This window comes from Piliocolobus tephrosceles, chromosome 20, assembly GCF_002776525.5.
Source record: "Piliocolobus tephrosceles isolate RC106 chromosome 20, ASM277652v3, whole genome shotgun sequence".
NCBI classification, from domain to species: domain Eukaryota; kingdom Metazoa; phylum Chordata; class Mammalia; order Primates; family Cercopithecidae; genus Piliocolobus; species Piliocolobus tephrosceles.
This window is the reverse complement of record NC_045453.1, coordinates 43,238,115-43,246,894: the sequence shown is the minus strand read 5'-3', so window position 1 is coordinate 43,246,894 and position 8,780 is coordinate 43,238,115. Positions and strand designations below refer to the sequence as shown.

The following is an 8,780-nucleotide window of genomic DNA, read 5'->3' as shown; positions in this document are numbered from 1 at the left end:
ACTCCAGGATTTCCATGCACATGGCAGATACCACTCTCCAGGGTTTGATGCTGGTGCTTTTGATATTCATGTGTGTAATAGTCAAGGGCAACTATGTGGCATGACTACCTCTTAGAGGAAGTGGTTGTAAGGAAGCTTTGATATATACTAAGATGCATCCCAACTTCAGAACTGCTAAGATACAGAAAAAAGTATAAGTTAGAATCAATGCAAAAATCGCAGCCCCATCCCTGCCTGCTGCTCAGCTCTGCCATCCCCCAGAATCACGGCCTCCCAGAAGCCTGCAGCCTCGTCGTGAGTCGTAACCTGTGTCTGAACACTCGATTTATCTTCATCTTTCTTGAAAGACTGTATGTAAACTGATCACATTGCTCTACTCCCCACTTCCCTCCAAACTAAGCCAAGTAACACAATTCAGTGGCTTTTCTGGAGCAAGAGGAGAGAGAGTGATATCAGCATTCAGACCCAGCAGTGCTGTGGGTACGTTCATTATCTAGGCATAAAACAGCTCGGCATCAAAGCATCCCTGGGGAAGGTCAATATCCAGGCTCTCTGCTGCTTCTGCTCCTGATCTCCATCACACCTACCTCTTTGCCGGGTGTGCTGCGGGTCTGGACTGGTGAGAACTGAGCCTGGGAGAGGAGACCAAGCAAAGGCTTAATTTTCTGCTCTGTTTTCCCCAGTTTGCCCGGGGATCATCTTTAGCGGTGGCAGATGGGAGGCTTTGTTCTTCATTGCTCCTCCGTTAAAGTGCTGTCCCTGAGATCCCTAGAAAGAGTTTGTTTTATTTGTTTTTTGGCCAGAGGTGCATTCAGAAAAAGGCCCAGGCAACTCCCTAGAGGAACTTTATTCTTTATTTTAGTGGCTCAGGAGCCTGGAGATATTAATCTTTTTCTACCTCAGAGCTTGCTGAGAAAGGGTTTGGGGGCTTGAAAGGGGATGGCTTACTTTTCTTTTGGTTCAGCATGATAACGGCCACAGACTCTGTGAGGGGACTCTGTCTGTTCTACATGAGGTTTTGAACAGATTACTTTTCTCAGCCAGCTTCCTGGGGAGAGACTCACTTTCACTGAGAAGATGCCCTGAGCTTTGTAGAATAAAACAATGCTTCAGGCTGGATGAAACAGACACCGTTCTGCAGAGGCCAGGGAAGGCTTTTCTTGATGTTCTAGAAAGAGGCAAAGCGAAAGAGAGAAAGGAGAGGGAGGCTGGGGACTGGCAGGAGGCCTCACTGTGGGAGCTCAGATCATTAATGTTAATTCCCCCACACCCCTGCCATGGCCCCAGACGTGGGGGAAGGGGATGAGATGTTTTCCTCTGACTTTACCTTTGGCTGTGTGACTTGTTTTGGTCAGTGGGATGTCAGCAGATATCACATGGATAGAGGCTTGAAAGGCTCTTGGGTGGGGATTTTGCTCTGTTGCACTCCTGACTTTTACCACAGCAAGAACATGCCTTGGGTATTTGTAGGACCGGGGCAAGAAGAAACACATGGAACAGACCGAGGCCCAACCCACAGCTTGTGCCAAGTCCACCCAAGTCCAGATTATTAGCCAAACCACAGCCAACCCACAGATATGTGATCAGAGAATAAATTCTCATTGTTGTGTAATACTGTGCTTTGGGATTATTTGCTATGCAGCACATTGTGGCAATAGCTGACTAATACAGAACTCTTTCTTTACTCTCTCAAATCATAAATAAAGTCAATAAATTCATGAAATGCTTGGGATAAATGATGTTTTAAAAATGGGAACCAGTGAGGGATTGTGTGTGAATTGTAAGGCCGTATTGAAGGAGAAGGAAGCATTTGGAAGAAAGTTCCAGATGGAGAGAGCCTGTAGGGACAGCTTTAGAGCTTCATAAAGCAGTGGAAATTGGGGCTGGGCTAAGTTAAACTGGCTCTCTAAGAGACATAGATCACTCAGTGGATAGTCGCTTGAATAAGAAAGGATACAAGACAGACACCAAGAATACAGGTCCATTAGTCAAAGTTTTCCAGAGAAACAAAACCAATAGGACTTGTGTGAGTGTATTTATGCATATATAGATATATATATATCTATATATGTATTTTTAATTTATGTTTTACAAGAATTGGCTCAAATGATTATGGAGGCTGACAAGTCCAAATTCTGCAGGGTGGGCTGGCAAGCTGGAGACCCAGGGAAGAGTCATTGTGGTAGTTTGAGCCTGAAGGTAGTCTGCCATGGAGCCAGGAAGAGCCAATGCCGTAGAACAAGTGTGAAGGCCTTCTCATGGTTGATTGCTTCTTGCTCAACGGAGGTAAGTATTTTGTTCTATTTCAAGTCTTCAACTGACTGGACGAGGCTCACATTATGCAGGATGATGCTTTACTTCACCAATTTAAATGTTTATCTCATTCAAAACCACCCTCACAGAAACATCAAAATAATGTTTGAGCACGTGTCTGGGCAATGTGGCCCAGCCAATTTGACACATGAAATCAACCATCACAGTTGGCTTTAATCTTTCTCTAGCTCTACAAAAAGAAACCCATTTTCTCCATATTAGCAAGTTATAAGTTACCAAGGAGAGAGCTAGCATCCAACTCAAATCATATCCCAGAGGACGTAACTTGTGGCTATTGTTGAGAAAATTTTCTCTTGGGCCTACTGAATCCACCAAGCTTTGTCAAATATCATTGCTACGATTCTTTAAAAAGTCTTTATTGGGTTATAGCATACATAAGCAGAGTGCACAAGTCATAATGTGCATCTTGATGAATTTTCACAAAGTGAACTAGCACTGGGTCAAAAAACAGATATTATGAACACCCCCAAGCTCCTCTCACATTCCCTTCTAGTCACTACCTTCTTCCTAAGGGTAACCATTATCTTTCCTTTTAAAACCACAGATTAGCGTTGGCTGCTGTGTACCTTATGGCAGGTGTATTTTCCAAAGACTGCTACACTAATATATCCCATCCTTCCTTTCCTGAGAATGTGCTGCTGACATTCCTCCATCTCTGTTTCCTCCCTTTGAGTATGTGTGGACCTGGGACTGTAGCAGAAGTAATAGCATGCGACTTCTGGGGCTTAGTTATAAAAGACAATGACTCCCTGATCCTTTTGGGGTGATCACCCTTGGAATCCAGCCACATGCAAGGCCAAGTTGATGTGTTCCAACCACAGCTCCAGTTGAGGTCTCAGCTGACAGCCAGCATTGGCTACCACCTATAGGAGGAGGAGCTTTCAGATGATTCCAGCCCCCTGAATTCCTGTCTTCCCACGTACCTCAGAATGGAACAGAGATGAGTTGTCCTCTACCAAGCCTTACCCAAATGCAGACTTATAAAAAAAGTTGCTGTGGTTTAAAGCCACTAACTTTTCAGGTCATTTGTTGCACAGCAAGAGATAGCTAGAATGTACTTTATACAAATGGTGTCATCCAGTGGGTGTACTTGCCTGACATTCCACATTATGTCTGTGAGAGTCTCCATGTTGTTGCATGTAGTCATAGACTGTTTATTCTTTTTGCTTTATAGTATGTGATTATACAAATAAAATACAGTTTATATATTCATTGTGCTACTGACAGACATCATATATTTCTAGTTGGAGCTATTGATAAAGGCCAAAGATTCTAGTACATGTCTTCTGGTAAATGTCAGTATATGTTTCTATTGGGCATGTACCTAGAATTGGAATTGCTGTGCCTTAGAGTCCATCTGTGGTCCACTTCAGTAGTTACTGCCAAAAAGTTTTCTAGTATTCTTTTTTGAACAAAATGTTAAAAGCCATGTCATAGGCTTGTTTATGGAGTGGTGATCTGAGATTTGATCCTGTGAGGGAGGGAGAGAGGTCGGATCAGAGGTGCCCTAGTCATCTCTAGAAAAGACACTAGGTCAGCACTTGGATTTATTCACTCTGTAACTCCAGGGCCAAGTAGGCTTGCAAAGAATGTGAACTTCAACAACAACAATTTGTAGACTGGGAGCCTCCTGGTGTTACACGACTGTGGAGTAGCTCTTTCTTATATTCCTCTTTCTGACTTCCCTTTAACAAATTTGTGAAAACACACACAAAGTCAAAATTTGGCCTTGTCTTTGGAAACAATCATTGCCACTGTCCAAGGAAGTTTCCAGTAGGTGTTCCATGATTAAGAACATTCATGAATCATGCACCACAGACCTTACCCTCTAAATCAGATTAGTCTGGAAAGACCCTGATGGAGTAAAGGGACAAGGCTAAATTGCCCTTTTATATGCCTTGGTTTGTATTTTAAATGGAAATTAAATCCAACAGCCACAGAACCTGCAACGCACAACTGAAGTGATGGCATAATGAACCATGACTGAGATCATGGCAAAGACAACTGTAGCATTGTTGCTGCCCATCCAACAGCAATTATGAAGATGCCATTTATAATAGCCTTGATTTCAGGTTGGTGAAATATGAAAAAATGTGCTTGTCAGAATGGCCACAACACAACATTTGAGTATCATGCCCAGCCACAGTCTCTCTCCTTTTGCCTATGTATTTGGATTGTACATGCTGATCGTTGCCTCTGTCAGCTTAGATAATTAAAGATAACTTAAATGCGATTCCTGATTCTGTCAATGGTTTGAAATAAGTATTATACCTTCTCCATGTCCCTATGTCTGAATTTATCAAATTTTCAGGATGGACATTTCCCAAAAGGAAACATTTCTTGTACCTGTCACTGGTGTTGAGGAATGTTTGGGGTACTCCTAGTAAGAACTGTTCTCTTGGAAATGAGATCTTAGATATCACTCTTAGGGCAAACAATGTCTGGGAAGCTGCTGAGTGGTCCATGATGTGGACAAAGGAGAGAGCAGGACAGGAAAGTGAGAGAGAGAAAGACTGAGAAGAGAGAAGCAATGAGACAGCAGCAGCCAGGAAGGCAGGAAGATGTGGAAGAGGGGAGAAAACTACAGCTGATAGAGATTGGTCAAGGCCTCAGAGGGCCTCCGTGAACTGCTCCCACTTTGGCTATAAAGCACAAAATAATACACTTGAAGGGTTCTTGTGAGCTTCTTCTACAAAATGGGATGATGTTAATTATGGCAATGGTGATGATCTACATCTACCTCCTTGTGTTATCGTGAAGATTCGTGCAGATGATACATACAAGCTCTTTATCTCAGCACCCAGAGGGTAAGTGCTTAAGAAATGCAACAGGCATTTGCTCCCGCTGTTTCTGCTCCTGGGTTAACAGGTTAACAATCAAGATGGTACATGCTGAAGCCTTTTCTCATCCTTTGAGTCGGAATGAAGTTGTTGGTTTAATTTTCTGTTTGACAATATTTGGTGCAGTGACATACTTTACTATCAAATGGATGGTAGATGCAATTGATCGATCCAACCAGGAAGCAAAAAGTAGAAGCTCAGAAACAGGTTACTTGGAGTGATATAGCAGGTTTAGATGATGTCATTACGGATCTGAAAGACACAGTCATCTTACCTATCAAAAAGAAACATTTGCTTGAGAATTCCAGGCTTCTGCAGCCTCCAAAAGGTGTTCTTCTCTATGGGCCTCCAGGCTGTGGTAAAACGTTGATTGCCAAGGCCACTGCCAAAGAAGCAGGCTGTCGATTTATTAACCTTCAGCCTTCGATGCTGACCGACAAGTGGTATGGAGAATCTCAAAAATTGGCTGCTGCTGTCTTCTCCCTTGCCATAAAGCTGCAACCATCCATCATCTTTATAGATGAAATAGACTCCTTTCTACGAAACCGTTCAAGTTCTGACCATGAAGCTACAGCCATGATGAAAGCTCAGTTTATGAGTCTCTGGGATGGATTGGATACTAATCACAGCTGCCAGGTCATAGTAATGGGAGCTACCAATCGTCCTCAGGACCTTGACTCTGCTATAATGAGAAGAATGCCTACAAGATTTCACATCAACAAGCCTGTTTTAAAACAGAGAGAAGCAACCTGAAACTCATCTTGAAAAATGAAAATGTAGATAGGCATGTAGACCTGCTAGAAGTTGCCCAGGAAACTGATGGCTTTTCAGGAAGTGACCTAAAAGAGATGTGTCGAGATGCTGCCCTCCTCTGTGTTAGAGAGTATGTTAATTCTACATCAGAAGAAAGCCATGATGAAGATGAAATTCAGCCTGTGCAACAGCAGGACCTTCATCGGGCAATTGAAAAGATGAAGAAATCAAAGGATGCAGCATTTCAGAATGTTTTAACACATGTTTGTTTAGATTAAGAGTAAAGATCATTTGTACAGTTCAGAGATCTGGTTTGGTGTGTCCTCTTATCAGTCAGTAGAAATAGAATGGAAAAAGTGCTCTTTAAACAATGAGGGAGCTCCGTGTTTATGGTTTTATACTCTGAATTCTAAGTTATTGAGATATAATTGTTATGTAAGTGGTATTACTGTTTGTCAAAAATCACGAGGAGGAACAGTTGAATCCAGCCTGAACATGGGTGCTTGTGTTTGACCTCTTTAGCCATATATTGTACAGCTTTATAGAATCTAAGCTGGTCTTAAAGCCATAAATGATTCATTGGGTCATTAGTGAGAAACGGGGATGTGGTTAGGTGCTGGTTCCTAGACATGTGAGTATGCGTTTGTGTGTGTGCATGTATGTGTGTATATATTAAATGTATATATCCACACATTTTATATAGACATTCTGTAGATATGTTTGAATACAGAAACGTTTTTTACCCCAACTACTGAATCCAGGAGTACCAAATAATATATAGTAAAACGAAGATTTAAGGTTAGTGTCAAAAAGGCACAGTGATTCAGCCATTTCCATTTGTCATTTCTTTCGACCTTTTTTAATTTATTTTTTATTTTTTATTTTACTTTAAGTTCTAGGGTACATGTGCATAACGTGCAGGTTTGTTACATATGTATACTTGTGCCATGTTGGTGTGCTGCACCCATCAACTCGTCAGCACCCATCAATTCATCATTTATATCATGTATAACTCCCAATGCAATCCCTCCCCCCTACCCCTCCCCATGATAGGCCCCAGTGTGTGATGTTCCCCTTCCCGAGTCCAAGTGATCTCATTGTTCAGTTCCCGCCTATGAGTGAGAACATGCGGTGTTTGGTTTTCTCTTCTTGTGATAGTTTGCTAAGAATGATGGTTACCAGCTGCATCCATGTCCCTACAAAGGACGCAAACTCATCCTTTTTTATGGCTGCATAGTATTCCATGGTGTATATGTGCCATATTTTCTTAATCCAGTCTGTCACAGATGGACATTTGGGTTGATTCCAAGTCTTTGCTATTGTGAATAGTGCCACAATAAACATATGTGTGCATGTGTCTTTATAGCAGCATGATTTATAATCCTTTGGGTATATACCCAGTAGTGGGATGGCTGGGTCATATGGTACATCTAGTTCTAGATCCTTGAGGAATTGCCATACTGTTTTCCATAATGGTTGAACTAGTTTACAATCCCACCAACAGTGTAAAAGTGTTCCTATTTCTCCACATCCTCTCCAACACCTGTTGTTTCCTGACTTTTGAATGATTGCCATTCTAACGGGTGTGAGATGGTATCTCATTGTGGTTTTGATTTGCATTTCTCTGATGGCGAGTGATGCTGAGCATTTTTTCATGTGTCTGTTGGCTGTATGAATGTCTTCTTTTGAGAAATGTCTGTTCATATCCTTTCCCCACTTTTGGATGGGGTTGTTTGTTTTTTTCTTGTATATTTGTTTGAGTTCTTTGTAGATTCTGGATATTAGCCCTTTGTCAGATGAGTAGATTGCAAAAATTTTCTCCCATTCTGTAGGTTGCCTGTTCACTCTGATGGTAGTTTCTTTTGCTGTGCAGAAGCTCTTTAGTTTACTTAGATCCCATTTGTCAATTTTGGCTTTTGCTGCCGTTGCTTTTGGTGTTTTAGACATGAAGTCCTTGCCCATGCCTATGTCCTGAATGGTACTACCTAGGTTTTCTTCTAGGGTTTTTATGGTATTAGGTCTAACATTTAAGTCTCTAATCCATCTTGAATTAATCTTCATATAAGGAGTAAGGAAAGGATCCAGTTTCAGCTTTCTACTTATGGCTAGCTAATTTTCCCAGCACCGTTTATTAAATAGGGAATCCTTTCCCCATTTCTTGTTTCTCTCAGGTTTGTCAAAGATCAGATGGCTGTAGATGTGTGGTATTATTTCTGAGGACTCTGTTCTGTTCCATTGGTCTATATCTCTGTTTTGGTACCAGTACCATGCTGTTTTGGTTACTATAGCCTTGTAGTATAGTTTGAAGTCAGGTAGCATGACGCCTCCAGCTTTGTCCTTTTGACTTAGGATTGTCTTGGCAATGCAGGCTCTTTTTTGGTTCCATATGAACTTTAAAGCAGTTTTTTCCAATTCTGTGAAGAAAGTCATTGGTAGCTTGATGGGGATGGCATTGAATCTATAAATAACCTTGGGCATTATGCTCATTTTCACGATATTGATTCTTCCTATCCATGAGCATGGTATGTTCTTCCATTTGTTTGCGTCCTCTTTTATTTCACTGAGCAGTGGTTTGTAGTTTTCCTTGAAGAGGTCCTTTACATCCCTTGTAAGTTGGATTCCTAGGTATTTTATTCTCTTTGAAGCAATTGTGAATGGAAGTTCATTCATGATTTGGCTCTCTGTTCTTTCGACCTTTTTTAAGTTGAGTGTTTTTCTTTCTGCAGTTGATTAGGTGGATCCTCCACATCTTGCATATATATATGGGCTCAATTATTATGTTTGTCAGGATAATCAAATAAAAATACTAGTTTATGATCAGCATTGAATGGTTGTTAGGCAGTCATGTGCTCA

At 41.4% G+C, this 8,780-nt stretch overlaps 1 pseudogene; it reads left to right on the top strand.

Moving 5' to 3' along the window:
• The first annotated feature begins 5,206 nt into the window (after nt 1-5,206).
• On the top strand, nt 5,207-6,205 carry LOC111546525 (annotated as a pseudogene).
• The last annotated feature ends 2,575 nt before the right edge of the window (nt 6,206-8,780 follow it).